The sequence below is a fragment of the Myotis nattereri genome (assembly GCF_964212035.1).
Source record: "Myotis nattereri genome assembly, chromosome: 8".
Taxonomy (NCBI): domain Eukaryota; kingdom Metazoa; phylum Chordata; class Mammalia; order Chiroptera; family Vespertilionidae; genus Myotis; species Myotis nattereri.
Window position 1 is genome coordinate 84451322 of NC_138083.1, and position 20207 is coordinate 84471528.

Sequence of the window (20207 nt, forward strand, 5' to 3'; positions counted from 1 at the left end):
ACACTGGCTAAAACCAACTTGAGATTTTTAGGGGGGAGCGGGGGGAGGGGGGAATGTTAGTAATAATAATGCCTGTGTGGTGCATTGGATAAAGCCTAACCTTGTATTACAAACACTAAAATTAACCACCTCTGCCAAGTGCTGGGCCAGCTAACTTGGATAAACCACTAATGGTTACTAAAGCAGAACACAGTCAAGTACATAATCTTTAAAAATTCTAGCTAATTTAACTAAAGTTATATAGCAAATCGGAACACTAGGGAGAAATACTAACAGGAAGAATATGGAAGGTCTGCATCTCTGGACTCACAGGCAGGTCACTTTCAATACTTAAACTCCAAGTGCTCCCCCTCTCACCTTAACCATGACCATCAATTAGCAAACTCAGGCACACCAGCGCGTGGATGCCCAATCATGTGGCCTGTTATTAAAAACACTGGACACCCCTGGTGTAATGGGAAGAGGACAGATTCTGAGGCCACATAATTTAGGTTCAGCTTTCTCATCTCCTATTGGCATGACCAGCCACGCTACTTAATTTGAACCTGTTTCCTCATCTTTGAAAGGATGCCAGATCTCACAGGACAGTTGTAAGGACTACTTGGTGATGTATGGAAAGTGCCGAGCACGTAGCTCAATAATTGTGAGTTACCTAACCCAACAGCAACAATACAGCAAAACCACAAGTACCAAAGTGTCAAATGTATATATTTATTTATCAATACTTCTTACACGTATTTTGCCAGTCTCTACTCCCCGCCCCCGCCATGCAACAGAAGGGAAGTATAAAACATAATTTTTGGAGTACTTTTACACTTTGAAATAGTCTCAAACAGCTATTAAAGAAAACTGTAGGTGATCTGCTTTGATTTTATTTACATTAATGTTTCACTATAGTCAAAATATAACCCTTGTGGATTACAAAGGAAATCAGTATTCCTTATTCACCCAGCAAAACTATTAAGTAACTTTTAATAAGTGGCAGAACAGAAATTAAATCTAGGCCTTCTTTTATTTTTTAAAAGGAAATGGCTTTTATACTATTATAAGAATGAAACATGCTAAAACCACCATGTAGTAACACTACACACCTATCAGAACTGTTAAAGTTTTTTTTAAAAAGTGACATCAAATGCTGGCCAGGATGCAGAGAAACTGGGTCTCACATACATTACTGGTGGGAATGTAAACTGACACAGTCCCTCTGGAAAACAGCTTGGCAGTTTTGTAAAAAACTAAACATATACTCACCATACAACCTCGAAACTGCACTCCTGAGCATTTATCTCAAGGAAATAAAAAGTTATGTTCATACAAAAACCTGTACACAGATGTTCACTGCAGCTTTATTCATTATAGCTAAAAACTGGAAATAATCCAAATGTCCTTCAATGGGTCACTGTTTAGGAAAACTATAGTGCATACGCAACATAGAATACCACACAGCAATAAAAAGGAATGTACTGCCTTGCCCGGTTTGGCTCTGTGGATAGAACATCGGCCTGTGGACTCAAGGTTCAATTCTGGTCAAGGGCACATGCCTGGGTTGCGGGCTCAGGCCAACATGCAGGAGGCGGTCAATCAATGATTCCCTCTCATCATTGATGTTTCTATCTCTCTCTTACTCTCCCTTCCTCTCTGAAATCAATAAAAATATATTTGTTTAAAAAAAAAAAAGGGAATGTACTAATGATACACAATCACCTGAATGCAGCTCAAGGACACTACGCTGAGTGATAAGAGCCAATCTCAAAATATGACATATTGTATTATTCCATTTATATAACTTTTTGAAATAACAAAATTATAGAGATGGAAAACTGACTAGCAGCTGCCTGCAGTTAGAGCTGGGAGGGAGAAAGAATGGGCGTAGTTATAAAGGAAAAGTACAAGGAGGCCTTGCTGGAACACAAGTATCTTGATTGTGGTGGTGGTTAAACAAGTCTACACAAGTGGTAAAATTATATAGAGTAATATACACACACAAATGAGAGCATATATAACTAATTGCTGAAATCACAATAACCTCTGTGGACTGTACCAATGTCAAGTTCCTGAAATGAACTGTAGCTATGCAAGATGCTATACTGGGGGAGACTGAGTGAAGGACGCAAGGGACCTCACTGTACATTTTTTGCAATCTCCTGTGACTCTATTATTATTTCAAAATAACAAATTTTAAAAACTGAAAAAAAATTAAGGCTATACAACCTATATAAGAGTTACATAAATATACACATTTTAAAAATGCACACATGTATACAATTGTGTGGGAACAAGACTATGCTCTACGAGTGGTTTTATAACTGGCTTTAACCACTTAATATGCTATGGACCTTTTCCATGTCTATAAACATGATTATTTTTAATGCCTGTATGTTGTTCTAGCATGCAGATGTACCGTTTTTACTTATTTATTCAATCTCCTTACTTGTTAGCAATTTTCTGCTATCATAAACATTGCAATGAACATCTATACATATATATCTTTTTACATATATTTCCAAAATTGCTAGATCAATGAACACTTCTGTTCTGATGAATATTGCAAATTATATACCAGAAAGAATTAACCAATTACATTTCCAGCAAAGGTGCATAACTTTGGCTTAAGAACCAACACATATTCCTAAATTTGCAAAATTCCAAACCAAGATCTTTGACACCAAATCTAGTGATCTTTATACTCAAATAAGTATGTATTGACAGTAAGCAAGCATAAGAACCTGTATGACAAATACAGACATTTTTCCATCTGAAATGACCTACAGAGAGGAATTCATAAAGGATGTAACATCTAACTGGCAAATTATCCTGCCACTGTAAATGTAAAACGAATTCTATTGAGTACTGCCTAAATTCTTGCACTGTACAAGCAGTTGTTTTTGGTATTATCTAACGTGGGGGATGGGGTACATCAAGAACTACTGTACAGAGAATTTACGACTTCTTTGGATTTAAATTCTGCACAAAATCCTCTGGCATGACAAACAAATCTGGCCTTAACTTCAAGAATGGTACAGCGAAGAGGATACAGCAATGTTCAGAGGCAGAAAGCTGATCAGGGGTGGGGTGGGGATGGGGGAGCAAATATTAAGTTAAAAGTTGTGGTTATTATTTTTTCATTATAAAAACAGATGATTAGCTGAGTCAGTGTGGTTCAGTGGTTGAGTGTCAACCTATGAACCAGGAGGTAATGGTTCAATTCCCAGTCAGGACACATGCCCAGGTTACAGGCTCAATCCCCAGTGAGGGTCATGCACAAGGCAGCCAATCAATGATTCTTTCTCATCACTGATGTTTCTCTCTCTCCCTCTCCCTCCCTTTCTGAAATCAATAAAAATATTTTTTAAAAAATACAATACATGATTATACCAACCACTTATGTAGAAAATGTCTCCAAATGTCAGCCACAATTCACAAGGTGACGAGAGAGAAGAGAAACAACCCTGCCCTTGATGGTTAGATCTGCTGTCCACCACAACCTAGGGAAACCCTGCCATTAGTTTGTGAATGAAAAAAGAAAAAGATGCCGAAACCGGTTTGGCTCTGTGGATAGAGCGTCGGCCTGCGGACTGAAAGGTCCCAGGTTCGATTCCGGTCAAGGGCATGTACCTTGGTTGTGGGCACATCCCCAGTGGGGAGTGTGCAGGAGGCAGCTGGTCGATGTTTCTCTCTCATCGATGTTTCTAACTCTCTATCTCTCTCCTTTCCTCTCTGTAAAAACTCAATAAAATATATTTAAAAAAAAAAAAAAGAAAAGAAAAAAGAAAAAGACCACAGCTCAGTGTAATAGCATGCATTCCTTCATTCATCAACACAGTTCCACTGTTAGGTGGCAAACAATTTTCCAAAACTGACAATAAAGAAGAAAGATCATTTGTTGGTAGGGGAAAAGTTAATTTCATATGAAGCCTGTAGTTCAAGAATTCAAGTGTTCACAACCAAAATAAGTATATAAAATGGCTCATCTAATAAACTAAATATCTATTTCTGATAACTGTCACACATGAAAATATGTAAGAGTTATTTACATATTTTAGTAGCTGGTGTAACTGGTCAAACTATAGTTGACAAGTAAAATACCACAAATTAATGGAAGCAGCACACTTGGGCTGATAACTTATTAATGGCCTGTGTCCTATATCATGGAGCCAATACTATACAGCAACAGAAGGAACTGCTTGAGGCCTCAAAGCAATTTCTACCATCTAACTTTCTTTTTTTCTTTTCAATTTTCTTTTCTTTACTACCAACCCATGTGTCTCACTCTTCATCTGTCCACATTTTGGATTTGAAAGTAACCTAAGAGGCACCAATGGACACTGCCGGGCCATTGTATTGACCCTCAGGAATTAACGAAAGAAAAAAGAGGTTGAAGGAAGGGGAGGGTGGGGGTAAGGGGGAGAGATCAACCAAAGGACTTACATGCAAGCATATAGGTCTAACCAATGGACACAGACAACAGGGGGGTGAGGGCATGAGTGGGGGGATGGGGGGGGGTAATGTGGGAATAAGGACACACATGTAATAACTTAATAAAAAATTTTTAAAAAAGAGGTTGAATAATACATCATCTTAGAAAAGAAGCTTACCAATTAATTGTAGAACACGGCAACCTAAAAGAAGCCTTATTATCATATTCTCAAATACAGAAGTATTTGAGTTCCCACATATCATTTTTTTAAAATTTTTTACACTACAGAAAAATAATTTATTTTTAAAAACTAAAAGTTCCAACTAAGTATACACTTAGCAGAACTTCATTCATTTGAAACCCATTAATTTAAAATTTGGCATTTTTTGGATAAAATTGAGTTGACACTGACCTTTGTGTTATAATTTAAGAAAAGTATTTCAACAAGGGAGGAGATTTATTTAACCTTCTAACAAAAAAAGTGTTTAAAGACTTTAGCACATTCATTGTTGATATGTAAATAAATTTGCTGATTAGATATAACTTGCAATCTGTGTAGACATATATATTATTAAAAGTTCTCTCACCTTGATTATTTCATTTGACTTCTAAAAACCCTGAAGTTGGCTGAGAAAACAGGAGTATCCTCATTATACAGGCGACAGAGAGACAGAGAAGCTAAGTAACCTGTTCAAGGTCACAATATAAAAATAAACATATCTAACTTCTAGTTTAATACTCTTTCAATATGAACAGTATTAAAATTTAGCTACTTTTTTTTAATTAAAAGAAACCCGCCGAAACCGGTTTGGCTCAGTGGATAGAGCATCGGCCTGCGGACTGAAAGGTCCCAGGTTCGATTCCGGTCAAGGGCATGTACCTGGGTTGCGGGCATATCCCCGGTTGGAGATGTGCAGGAGGCGGCTGATCGATGTTTCTCTCTCATCGATGTTTCTAACTCTCTATCTCTCTCCCTTCCTCTCTGTAAAAAATCAATAAAATATATTTAAAAAAAAAAAAGAAAGAAAGAAACCCATGTAACATCAATCTAACACACTACCACTACTTGGAATTTCTTTTTTTTTTTTTTTTTAAATATATTTTATTGATTTCCTACAGAGAGGAAGGGAGAGGAACAGAGAGCTAGAAACATCGATGAGAGAGAAACATCGATCAGCTGCCTCCTGCACAACCCCCACTGGGGATGTGCCCGCAACCAAGGCACATGCCCCCGACCGGAATCGAACCCGGGACCCCCCAGTCCGCAGGCCGACGCTATATCCACTGAGCCAAACCAGTTAGGGCTGGAATTTCTATAGAGACCTAAAAGAAGTAGTGTCATACATCTATGTTATGATTAAAAACATGTAAGCCGAAACCGGTTTGGCTCAGTGGATAGAGCGTCGGCCTGCAGACTGAAAGGTCCCAGGTTCGATTCCGGTCAAGGGCATGTATCTGGGTTGTGGGCACATCCCCAGTGGGGGATGTGCAGGAGGCAGCTGATCGATGTTTCTCTCTCATTGATGTTTCTAACTCTCTCCCTCCCTTCCTCTCTGTAAAAAATCAATAAAATATATTTTAAAAAAACATGTAAAATTTATGTGAATGATGAAGAACTTGAAGAAAACAAAAAATTTAAGTCTAATAAGGAAAGCAGAAGACTTTCTTATAACTGCTATGAAATAATAAACTGTAGTTTGGTCAGGAAGCTAATTTTTTAATTACATATTCCCTAATTCACAGCTTTCAGTACTCTAAACTGGTTTTATTTTACTTGTAAACACACCAATCTCATATGTGAATCTCAATAATGAAGATAATAAACTCATAGTTCAAATCCATTAATGAAAAGCAAATGGGCAGAAAGCTGTTGGTGGGGAAATTATACATAGATTTCTGAACATAGATTTGCTGAACAATTCAAGTAAATATAATTATGAGGTTCATAAAATAAACATTGAAAATGCTTAAGTCTCTCTCACTGAAAATTTTGCCATAAAATGATTTCAAAATTGATATTATATTAATAATGTCATTTTCAGCCCACTACATACATACTCTGACAAATTATATGTTTGTCATTTTAAAACACCATCTGAGCAAATCAACAAGTAACCATTCAGAAAAGTATGGAAGCATTCCTGAGACTTTTTCCCCCTTACCTTAGCAAAGAGAGAATTACAGAAATCATTCACAAAACTAACTAGAATCAGCCCATTCAGTGGTTAAACTGTGGGAATATTAATGTTTTAAAAGGGCCTATTCATAGAAAAAAGTCAAAGGATAAAAACTGCACATAAATTTATTATAGCAATTTTTAACATACTAAACAGAACCAAAAAGGTATTTATATTCATGTGATTCACAGGCAATCCTATATGCTGTCATTCAACTGCCAAAATGAAAGGAACTATAACTATTAAAGTGTAAAAGTTTCAGCAACTACCATGCAAGATAATATTATATTTATTTTCTCAAGAAAGTAACAGAGAAAAAAAAAGACTTAAAAATTCAGATTCCAGAACAGAACCAAGATGGCGGCATAGGTTAACGCCGGAGTTTGCTGCTTTGAACAACTACTTCAAAAGTGAAACTAAAAGACAGAACGGACATCACCCAAAACCACTGGAACGCTGGCTGAATGGAAGTCCTACAACTAGGAGGAAAGAGAAACGCATACGGACACTCAGAGGAGGCGCAGTGCTGAAGTCAAATTCTGAGGTGCGGAGTGCGCGCGCGGAGCGGGCTGGCGGCGGAGGGCGCGGTTGGCGTTTTCAATCGGGAGGGAGTCGCAGACTCTAAGCTCCAGATCCGGGCGAGTCTTTAGGGACCCAGACTCAAACGGGAGAAGCGGGACTGCCTGGCTTCGGTCAGAGCGAGTGCAGCTTTCTCTCCGAGCTTTGCAGCCGTTGCATTGCTGGGACTCAGAGAGGCAGAGTCCCTGGGGACAGGACTGAGAGCGGCCATAACTGCTCTCTCTGGCCCACCCTATTGATCCTGTGCGACCCGCCCCGCCCAAGCCCTGCACAGAGGCATTTGCCGGATAGCCTCAGGCAAACGCCAGATTAGCACCTCCCTAGAGGACAGAAGTTCTCTCACTGCTGACACAGCTGATTCTCATAGCCACTTGGCCTGGAGGTCAAACCCTCCCTGGAATTAGCTACAACAATCAAGATTTAACTATAAAACCACGAACAAAGACCACTAGGGGGTGCACCAAGGAAGCATAACAAAATGCGGAGACAAAGAAACAGGACAAAATTGTCAATGGAAGATCTAGAGTTCAGAACCACACTTTTAAGGTCTCTCAAGAACTGTTTAGAAGCCGCCGATAAACTTAATGAGATCTACAAGAAAACTAATGAGACCCTCGATGTTATATTGGGGAATCAACTAGAAATTAAGCATACACTGACTGAAATAAAGAATATTATACAGACTCCCGACAGCAGACCAGAGGAGCGCAAGAATCAAGTCAATGATTTGAAATGCGAGGAAGCAAAAAACACCCAACCGGAAAAGCAAAATGAAAAAAGAATCCAAAAATGCGAGGATAGTGTAAGGAGCCTCTGGGACAGCTTCAGGCGTACCAACATCAGAATTATAGGGGTGCCAGAAGATGAGAGAGAGCAAGATATTAAAAACCTATTTGAAGAAATAATGACAGAAAACTTCCCTCACCTGGTGAAAGAAATGGACTTACAGGTCCAAGAAGCGCGGAGAACCCCAAACAAAAGGAATCCAAAGAGGACCACACCAAGACACATCATAATTAAAATGCCAAGAGCAAAAGATAAAGAGAGAATCTTAAAAACAGCAAGAGAAAGAAACTCAGTTACCTACAAGGGAATACCCATACGACTGTCAGCTGATTTCTCAACAGAAACTTTGCAGGCCAGAAGGGAGTGGCAAAAAATATTCAAAGTGATGAATACCAAGAACCTACAACCAAGATTACTTTATCCAGCAAAGCTATCATTCAGAATTGAAGGTCAGATAAAGAGCTTCACAGATAAGGAAAAGCTAAAGGAGTTCATCACCACCAAACCAGTATTATATGAAATGCTGAAAGGTATCCTTTAAGAAGAGGAAGAGGAAGAAAAAGGTAAAGATACAAATTATGAACAACAAATATGCATCTATCAACAAGTGAATCTAAGAATCAAGTGAATAAATAATCTGATGAACAGAATGAACTGGTGATTATAATAGAATGAGGGACATAGAAAGGGAATGGACTGACTATTCTTAGGGGGGAAAGGGGTGTGGGAGATGCGGGAAGAGACTGGACAAAAATCGTGCACCTATGGATGAGGACAGTGGGTGGGGAGTGATTGCGGATGGTGGGGCGGGAACTGGGAGGAGGGGAGTTATGGGGGGAAAAAAGAGGAACAAATGTAATAATCTGAACAATAAAGATTTAATTAAAAAAAAAAAAAAAAAAAATTCAGATTCCAGCCAACACAGTGAGAAAAAGAAAGAAGGGTATACTTGGAACAAAACTTACTTGTCCCCTTATTTTAATATTTTAAACATGCTAGTTATATCTTCCCCCACATAAACATTAGTTTAAGGGAGAGATCAGCTCTGGGCAAACTCAAGTATCTTCCAAAATGATTCTGCATAGAAAGGTATTAATGAAGGAACAGATTTTGACTCAAGATGTAAAAACTGAACTTCTTTTGGTCGCTCAATTGAGAAACTAAGATGCCAAAAAAAGTCTCAAATTATTTATTCCCTTAGTAAAATGGCCTAGTATACTCTTTTGGTCCCTGTTCAAGTGAACCTATGATGAAGGAATTAGAAGTGGGTTTAGAAAACAGTTTAGTAATTATCCCAGGCATCAAAAATTCTAAGAAAAAATTAATTTTACAATCACTTAATTGTTCTGTCAGTTAAAAACTTGTGACCTAATTCAATAAAAGTCTCTTTCCCTGTTTGATCAAGAAACTCAGAAGAAAAAAGAAAAGAAACTCAGAAAAGATCCGTCAGACAGCTCCCCTTCACAGAGACGACACATACTACTCAAGGCAAGGTTAAAATAATGGACAGATTTCATGTGTTAATTATACATAATGTAATCATTACATTTACGTTGTAAAGAAGTACCTGCTATTATGACCTATTGCTTTGAAAGTGCTTGAAAATGTGAATACAGCCCTGGCCGGTGTGGCTCAGCTGGCTGGGCATCATCCAGTGCACCAGGAGGCTGCTGGTTCAATTCCCAGTCAAGGGCACATACCTGGGTTGTGGGCTCCATCTCTGGTAGGGGTGTGCAGGAGGCAGCCAATCAATGTTGTGCTCTCACATCAATGTGTCTCTCTCTCTCCCTCTCCCTTCCTCTCTCTCAAAAAAGCAGTAAACTATTCTCTTCTTTAAAGTGAATATATAAGGTGGTGATTCTTAAAGATTATCATATAATTAACCAATAATTGAAGTTTGTTCTGTGATTATCCCCCCAAATGAGGATTGTAAAGCATCAAGGCCAACAGATCTGTCTCAGTACCACACAAACCTGGTTAAATCTGGTCCAGAACAGCTACTTACTAGCTGTGTGACCTTGGGTAACCTCCCTAGCTCTCACTTTTCCCAGAATGATCACAGAATCTATCGCATAGATTGGGTATGAGAACGTAATTAGGAAATGCCCCTAAGGCAATGAGCCCAGCACCTGGCACACAGTAAGTGCTCAATAAGTAACCGCTGCCCTGGCCAGTGTGGCTCACTTGGTGGGGCACTGTCTTGAACACTCAAGGGTTGTTGGTTCTATTCCTGGTAGAGGGCCAGCAGGTGGCAGCCAACTGATGTTTGCTCACCCATCAGTTTCTCTCTCTCCCTCCCCTTTCCTCTCTCTCTAAAATAAATTTTAAAAATCTTTTAAAAATAATATAAATAAATAACTGCTAAGTTAAGATAGATGTTTACATTAGCCAAGCCTCTTAGCTGAATGTGCATATTGTTTATAATGTAAGGGGGAATCCTAAAAGAAAAATCAGAGTGGTCACTGAACCCTAACAATGCTGAAGAGAAATGAAAGACATTTAAAAGAATTTTCTAAGAAAGTACAACAAACTGAAGTTTAAAAAATATAGTGATGTGGTGTATTCATACAATGGCTATTATTCAGCCTAAAAAGGAAGGAAATTCTGTTATGTGCTACAACCTGGATATAATTTGAAAATATTATGCTAAGTGAAATTAGCCAAACACAAAACGTCAAATATTATGTGATTCCACTTATATCAGTTACCAAGAATAGGCAAATCCACAGAAAGAAAGAATAGAGGTTGTTACCAAAGGGGTTAGGGCCGTGGTCGGCAAACCGCGGCTCACGAGCCACATGCGGCTCTTTGGCACCTTGAGTGTGGCTCTTCCACAAAATACCACGTGCGGGCGCCCAGGTACAGTGCGATTGAAACTTCGTGGCCCATGCGCAGAAGTCGGTTTTCGGCCTGGGCGAGTCTATTTTGAAGAAGTGGCGTTAGAAGTGGGGGGTGTCGGTCGGTCGGGCGACAGGAGACACGGTGCAGGCGGCCGCGGGATACGCAGCGCGGGGGAGGCGCTCGCCATTCATGCACGAGTTGAGGGAGCCAGTCCATCAGCAGTCTCACTGTGCAGTGGTTAGTGCTAGTTGCCTCCGCAAATCGCGCGCGGGTGACAAAAGATAGACGGGTGACAAAAGATAGACGAAACAAGTATACCAGACGAGTGTGGATGGGAGAGTTGGAAGGGGTCGACCTCAGCGAACGTACCTCAATCAGATTGAGGACGTTTCTAGCAAAGGCCAGCTTAGGAGTACCCTAATTAAGTTAATAACAATGTATACCTACCTATATAGTTTAAGTTTAAAAAATTTGGCTCTCAAAAGAAATTTCAATCGTTGTGCTGTTGATATTTAGCTCGGTTGACTAATGAGTTTGCCGACCACTGGGTTAGGGGAACAGGAAATGGAGAGTTATTATTTAATGGGTACAGGGTTTCTGTTTGAAATGATGAAAAGTTCTGGAAATGTACAGTGGTGATGACTAAACAACGTTGGGAATGTACTTAATACCTCTCAATCATACACTTAAAAATGGTAAATTTTAAGTTATGCTAATTTTACCACAATAAAACCCACTATGTGAGTAAAATCCACATTGTAGGAGAGTTAGTAAATTACGGCAGCCTAGGCTCAGTGCTCAGACACTGCCATTAAGACATGCTTGTCTCTTTAAACCATGCAACATAAGAAACCTTTAACATGGCCAAAGGACCCAAGGTAATGTGTTTCCTTGCTCGCTGTTCTGCCTCCCTGGACTTCTGCCATTCCTCCAACAGGCAGAACTTGCTCCTGCTTCGGGTCCTTCACACCTGCTGCTCCTTCTACCTGGACGCTCTTTCCCAGGATCCCGTGCCTCACTCCCCAATTTCACTACCTGTCTCTGCTGAAATGCTGCTTCCCCAGAGACCCTCTATCTGAAGAAATCTCCCGCTTTCTGCTTGTTCCCATTCCATCCCGCTCCATGACCTTGCTCTGCTTTTGTTATTGCATTTGACACTTCCAGAAATGATGTTATGTATTTATTTCTTTACTTGTTTATTACCCACACCTCCACTAAAATATAAACTTGATGAGGGCAGGGACCTCATCCCTCATATTCACTGCAAGGTTTCCAGCCCTTAAAAATGGTACCTGGCGGGAGATATCTGTAATACTATCAGCAATAAAAAAATATATTTTTAAAAAGTGGTACCTGGCAAATGGGAGGCATTTTTTTTGGTAAACAAATGTAAATATATCACATATAAATCAATTTTTCTAAAGTTACATAGGAGTATAATCTCATGTTTGTGGGAGGGAAAGACATATAAAATGTATATGTCCATCTACAGGTATGGGCATTTTAAAAAGTATGCAAGAATAAATAAGAAAATATCAACAGTAGTTATCTCTATGTGATGAGTATACATGACTATTTTCCCTTTTGTTTCTGTATTTTCTAACTTTAATGAAAGAGTTAAAGATTTTTTTTAAAGATTAATTTACCAACAAAGCTACTAATAATTCATTTAACTTATATAATTAGGGATTTGTGCAAAGACATGGCTACAAGAAGTACATCAGAGTTTTGTATCTATAATAATAAAAGCATAATATGCTAATTAGACCAGACAACCTTCCAGAAGAAGCCGGGGCTGCGAGGGAAGCCCGGGTTTCGGATGCCAGAGGGAAGCCGGGGAAGGAAGGCCTACTCTTGCATGAATTTCATGCACCGGGCCTCTAGTATAATCATGAAAAATAAGAAACAATCAACATGTTCAACATTAGTTCAATAGTTATGTATATCCATAAGAGAAAACATTCTACAACTTACAATGATGTTGTAGGAAAACACAATAATTATGTACATCCATAAAACAGGACATTCTACAACCATTTAAAACTATGTTGTAGGAAAACACTGTAGGAGGGAAATGTGAATTAGAGAAACATACAGAATATGATGCAAGCACTTTGAGAGAACTGAAAGGATATACCCAACATGTTAACAACGGTTACTTCTCACTGCTATTATTTTTATCTTCTTTCCCTCCTTGTGCTTTCCTGACTTTAAAGTACTGAAAATGAGCATGCATTGCTCTGGTACTCAGGAATGGGAACAAATAAAAATGCTGCCTTCTTGCCTTATTTGAGCACCATCTAGTGCTCAGTATATATAACACATCTTTCATAATACAGTAAGGTTTCTAAAGAGTAGCCTTTATAAAAAGGGCGTTGTGGAAGCACAAAGACAAGTATTACTAGAATCTGTGTCTGGCCTAATTTTTAAAAAAACTAAACAATTAATTCAAGAGTCATAGGATTTTTAATCATTAGGATAAGGCAGTCATCAGAAAATGGGTGAAATTTCTGCTATTTTCATCCCTCAAATATTTTAGACTAACTCTCAAGACAGAGCCCTTGATCTTGTTTAAATTAATGGCTATTTATTCCTGAAAGAAGAGGAAAGTCAGGCACTGTACATGCCTTATGGTGTTTTATCCTCCCCACAAGTCTACATGGTGGGCATTATGATTTCCAGTTTACAGAAGCATTTAAAGGCTCAGTAAGATGAAGCAGCTTGCCTAAGCTCAAAAAGCTAATGAATAAATGGGGAGACTGAGATACAAGACACAGTTGGTCTAGCTCCAAAATCTATGCTCCCCCTGCCATGCTTCCTGCCTCTGTTCTCAATACTTTACCCCAAATCACTGCACCTTTTGGCAACATGATTCTCATTGTAAATAAGCTGTCTAAATAAGCTCAGTGCTGCTCTCAAATCTAGAACTCTTAAGCTCAGTAAGTATTAACAACAAGAGCGTTGACAAGGACGTGGAGAAAAGGGAAGCCTCGTGCACTGTTGGTGAGAATGCAGACTGGTGCAGCCACTGTGGAAAGTAGCATGGAGTTACTTCAAAAAATAAAAAAACTGAAACTGCATTATGGCCTAGCAATTCCACTTCTGGGACTGTATACAAAGAAACCAGAAATACTAATTCAAAAGAATATATGCACTCCCATGTTCATTGCAGTGTTATTTATAATAGCCAAGATTGGGGAGCAGCCTCAGTGCCCATCAGTAGATGAGTGGATAAAAAAGCTGTGGTACATTTACACAATGGAATACTATTCAGCCGTAAAAAAGGTCTTACCTTTTGCAACAGCATGGATAGACCTGGAGAGTATTATGTATGCTCAATGAAATAAGTCAATCAGAGAAAGGCAAGTACCCTATAATTTCACTTATATGTGGAATCTAACGAACAAAATAAACTAACGAAGTAGAGACAGACTCATGGATACAGAGAACAGTCTGACAGCTGTCAGAGGGTAGGGGTCGAGGGTTGAGTGAGAAGGGTGAAGGGATTAAGCAAAGAAAAAAAAAAGAAAGACTCATGGACACAGTAAGTGATTGATTGCCAGAAGGAAGGCGGGGTGGGGGCAGGTGGAAGAGAACAAAGTGGGGATAAATGGTGACAGAAGAAGACTTGACTTGGGGTGGTAAACACTCAATACAATATACCTACAGATGATGTATTATAGAATTGTATACCTGAAACCTGTAAAATTTTATTAACCAATGTCACCCCAGTAAATCAATTTTAAAAATATTAATGCTTACATCAAATATCAATCTAAAACAAAACTTTTAAAATATATTTTTCTATATAAAGTTCTGTTAACTAGATACATCAGTTTCACAAGGATGTAGGACTTCCGTTTCCTGCTTAGGCACAGAACTTCAGCCCTTCATCACATGGTGGTGACGTAACTGCTACCGCCTCACATTTGGTTTTCCTGACCTACTTTCTCTTCCCTCCTATCTATCACTCACCTTACCTAAAAAGCAACCTCCCTAAAACAATACTTTCCCCAAATCCATTCAACAAAAACCTACCAGGGATCAGAATTCTAATCCTCCGCTTTCTAACAGGTGTGCCAAAAACAGGCAACAAATTCTGATGTTCCCATTCAGCCCTCTGTGGTCAGAATTGCCACACCCTTCAGAGCCTCCAGGCCACTAGAGCAGCCTCATCAGTTTACCCTGAAACATCATGAAATGCAGGGTTAACAAAAGTAGGCTTACAGTTGTGTTATGCAAAACACAGTTTATTCCTGTATAATTATTTATTAACTAGAGACCTGGTGCCCAGATTTGTGCACCAGTGGGGTCCCTCAGCGTGGCCTGCAGTGATCAGGCCAAAACCGGCAATCCAACACTGCCTGCTGCTCCTGCCTGCCACTCCCACTCATCCCAGCCCCACTGTGCCTGCCGCAGGCTCACACCCAGTCAGTCCCATTCAGGAGAGGCTCGCCTCTCTGCAGCGATGCTCACCAGCCATGAGCCCTGCGTCTGGAGCCCGTGGGTCAGCTGAGCAGTGCTTCCGCTGTGGGAGCACACTAACCACCAGGGGGAAGCTCTTGCATTGAACGTCTGCCCCCTGGTGGTCAGTGCGCAACATAGTGACTAGTCAACCAGTTGTTTGGTTGCTTAGGCTTTTATATAGACTAGAGGCCCAGTGCACGAAATTGATGCACAGGTGCAATCCCTAGGCCTGGCAGACGATCGAAGTACGGTGACTCCACTGCCGTCCACTGCCAGCGCCACGTCACCGGAGCCCGCCATGTTTTGCACCGCCCCCTGGTGGTCAGTGCACATCATAGCAAGCGGTCGAACTCCCAGTCGAACTCCTGGTCGAGGGAACAATTTGCATATTAGGCTTTTATTATATGGGATTATTGTATTATAACTGTAAGCCTATTTTTGACCACCCCCGTATGTTGGGAAGTGCTTTCATTTCTCATGTCCTTCTAACATAAACTGGAAAAATTAATGGAAGTGTTTTGGTCATACTTTATTCACAGCACAAGAATCACTTCTACTCATATGTATAAGGTTATTCACTGATGTACTATATGTAATAACAAAACACTAGAAGCAATTCAATTGGTAAAAGTATATTGCTACATTAATTTTGGTATATTCAGCCATGACATGCGATGCCCCATGAAAATAATGAGGAAGCTAATATAGAGAAGGCTCTCCAAGACACAGTCATTGAAAAAAAGCACAAAGTACAGAAGTATGTGTTATTATTAGTCTAAAATGAGGGGGATGTATGTGCATATTTGTTTGTATATGCATGTGCTATGGTCTGAATGTTTATGTCCCCCGAAAATTCATATATTGAAATCCTAACCCCCAAAGGTGCAAGTATATGGTATTAGTAGGTGGGCCTTTGAGGGTGATTAGGTCATGAGGTGGAATCCTCATGAATGGGATTAGTGCCTTTTATTATTAGAAAGGCCCCAGAAAGCTTGTTGGCTCCCCCCACTGTGAGGACAGAGAGAATGTGCAGGCTGTGAACTAGAAGAGGGCCATCGCCCAACCATGCTGGTGCTGAGAGCTCAGACTTCCTGCTCCAGAACCCTGAGCAACAAATTCTTGCTATAAGCTACCTCGTCGGTGGTATTTTGTTAAAGTAGCTCTCATGGACTAAAACAACATGAAGCAACCCTTAAGTCTACCAGACCTGAGGCCCTGAACCTTCGCTTTCCTGTTGAAGTGCTTGGTTCATCAGCCGCTCGTTTCATTGTGAATTTTCAGAATTTTTTCATGTCAAACCACACAAAGTCAATTCAAACACATGGGGGCAGACATTTGCAATGGCTAACCATGAGGTTTGACTACGATTGGTTGGTTATTTTTAGTTTGTGACGCATTTTTTTCACGTACTAGGCAAAGTACCGAAAATTAGGTACAGTGGTCTGGTAGGGTTAAAACAGTGGTTCGCAATCCTGGCTGCACATTAGAATCACCTGGGAATTTTTTTTAAAATCCTGATTTCTGGGCCTCATCCTCCAGAAATTGTTTCTTTGTTATGGGGTACGGCAACAACATTAGTAACAAAGAAACAGAATTTCCGGAGGATGAGGCCCAGATATCAGGATTTTAAAAAGATTCCCAGGTGATTCTAATGTGCAGCCAAGGTTGAGAACCACTGCCTTAAAAGGACAGCTAAGAAAAGTGATAACATTTGTTGCCTCTGGGGTAGAGAACTAAGCACGTGGGAGGACAGAAGAAGGAGACTCCCAGTTTTACAACCTTTGAATCTTTGAATTTTGATCCAGAAGAATGCGTTACTTTTCATACAAAAATAAATAAAATTATAATTTATTAAATTCCCTCTGCAGACACCATGGCTCTTCCATCTCTTCCTATCATCTGCCAGTGCTAGGGCGGGCTCCAGCCCACAGGACAGGCCCCTGTGACCAGCACTTTCCTTCAGGCTGGCTGGTATCCCACTGGTCCACACCCACACACAGAACTGTGTCATGCCTCAATGCCTTGGTCCATGCTCTTTTCAAAAATGTCAGGATTCTGCCCTAGCCGGTTTGGCTCAGTAGACAGAGCGTCAACCAGTGATCTGAATTCCAGTTAAGGGTGCGTACCTCGGTTAGTGGCTCCATCCCTTGCCCTGGTCAGTGTGCACGTGGGAAGCAGCCAATAGATGTCTCTCTCCCACTTCAATGTTTCTCTCTCTTTCTCCCCTTTCACCCCCTCCTTCCTCCCTTCCACTCTTTCTAAAAATCAATGGAAAAATATCCTTGGGTAAGGATTAACAAAAATAAAACAAAATAAAATAAAATAATAAAATATAAAATAAAATAAAAATGTCAGGATTCTCCTTCTTGCTTGCTCTGCTTCTAAATCATCCACCTTCTTTGGGGCTCTGTTCATATTGCAACCCCTCCAAAATATTTTCCAGGATCCTGAAATCCTGCCTATCCCACACAGTATCCATGCACCCTCTGATTTTTTACTTGCATATCTAGAATATGGCTGGAATTTGTATATCTGATTTTATAACTGAATTATTTAAAAAAAAATGTTTAGGAGAAACTAAGATGGCGGCATAGATAAACACCGGGAAATAGTCGCCCCACACAACAATTGAAAATTATCCCAAAGGACGGAGCAAACATCGTCCAAAACAACAGAAAGGCTGGCTGAGTGTAATTTCTACAACCAGAAGAAAAGAAAAGCACGCTGAGAGCCAGAGGAGCTGCGGAGGCTGAGTGCAGAGGTACAGCGGCGGCTCGCGCGCGCGGAAAGGGGGTGGCACCTGAGGACGCAGCTGTCTTTTTGAATCACAAGCTCCCGACTGCTCTGATCTCCGGTTCTGGGAAGTCTCTGGGGACCCAGGACTCATACGGGCAGAGGCTGCTCTGTCAGGCGGCAGCGGGCGAACTTGAGGGTGGATTTCCCTCAGAGGTGCTTGCAGCCGTTACCGGGACACTGAGACGCGCGACTCCGGGCACGGAGAATCAGCCATAGCGTCTTTCTCCGCCCTTTTGACTCCCTGAGACCCCGCCCCACCCAGGCTGCGGCAGAGGCTTTTGCATGTGAATGTACCTAACTACAGCCCAGCCTGGCAGACCCGGAACTTCCAAGAGAAGGCCCAAGGCCCCGCAGCGGCTTGCATTGCTTCACAGCTGAGCCTCTTCGTGGTTCCTGCTGTGTGGCCTCAGGCAGGGGCTGAATTAGCACCTCCTTAGATCCAGGAGCCACTGTACCCAGTGGTCAGAGGGGGTCCATTCTCCCACTTCAGACACAGCTCCCACAGCCAGTTGGCCTGGAGGTCAATTCCTCCCAGTGATCCTACAACAACCAAGGCACCAAGAGTGCACCAAGAGTGTCCACCCCAGGTAACTGGGGAGGCTGAGCCACTGGGCCCTACAGGACACCTGGCGCGCAGGCCACTCTATCAACACAGGGAAGCAGCCAAAATGCGGAGACAAAGAAACAGGTCACAATTGGCAGAAACGGAGGAGGCCAGACGACTGGATATAGAGTTCAAGGCCACGTTTATAAGGTTTGTCAAGAATTTTATGGAAACCGCCAATAAATTTAATGAATCCCTCAAGGAATATAGTGAGACCATGGAGGACATGAAAAAGGACCAACCAGAAATTAAGCATACACGGACTGAAATAAAGAATAATTTACAGAGATCCAACAGCAGACAAGAGGATCCCAAGAATCAAGTCAAAGATTTGAAATGCAAAGAAACAAAAAATACCCAACCGAAAAAGAAAAAAGAAAAGAGATTCAAAAAATATGAAGATAGTGTAAGGAACCTCTGGAACAACTTCAAGCGTACCAACATCAGAATTATAGGGGTACCAGAAGGAGAGAGAGGGCAAGATATTGAAAACCTATTTGAAGAAATAATGACAGAAAACTTCCCCCACCTGGTGAAAGAAATGGACTTACAAGTCCAGGAAGTGCAGAGAACCCCAAACAAAAGGAATCCAAAGAGGACCACACCAAGACACATCATAATTAAAATGCCAAGAGCAAAAGACAAAGAGAGAATCTTAAAAGCAGCAAGAGAAAGACAGTCAGTTACCTACAAGGGAGTACCCATCCGACTGTCAGCTGATTTCTCAACAGAAACCATGCAGGCCAGAAGAGAGTGGCAAGAAATATTCAAAGAGATGAATAGCAAGAACCTGCAACCAAGATTACTTTATCCAGCAAAGCTATCATTCAGAATGGAAGGTCAGATAAAGAGCTTCACGGATAAGAAAAAGCTAAAGGAGTTCATCACCACCAAACCAGCATTATATGAAATGCTGAAAGGTATTCTTTAAGAAGAGGAAGAAGAAAAAGGAACTCTTACCATTTGCCACAGCATGGATGGAACTGGAGAGCGGATAAATACCACAAGATCTCACTTATTTGTGGAATATAATGAACAACATAAACTGATGAACAAGGACTGATCCAGAGACGGAGAGGCTTTGATTGGACTGTCGGGCCTTGGAGGGAAGGTAGGGGAGGGTGGGGGCAAGGGGGAAAGATCAACCAAAGGACTTATATGCAAGCATATAGGCCTAACCAATGGACACGGACAACAGGGGGGTGAGGGGATGAGCGGGGGGAGGGGGGGTAGAGGGTACACATATGTAATATCTTAATCAATAAAAAATATTAAAAAAAAAATGTTTAGTCAGGAAGTAATAATTTCTGCTGAAGGATGGAGTGATTACCACAATATTATACAATTAGAATATCAAAAAAAGTGAAAATCTGATCATGCCCTTTCTGATGAAAATCTTTCCATGGTTTCTACTGATATTAGGACAAAATCAAAACTCATTAATATTTTTCACCAGAACCCTCAAATCTTCCAAACCTCCTCCCTCACCACTCCTCTTAAGTTTCGCACACTTGACATGTCATTCCTCACCACTGGGCTT

At 40.7% G+C, this 20207-nt stretch overlaps 1 protein-coding gene across 2 annotated transcripts in view; it reads right to left on the bottom strand.

Moving 5' to 3' along the window:
- DYM (dymeclin) overlaps window positions 1-20207 on the bottom strand; it is a 252328-nt gene that overhangs the window by 216219 nt on the left and 15902 nt on the right. The window lies entirely within an intron of this gene.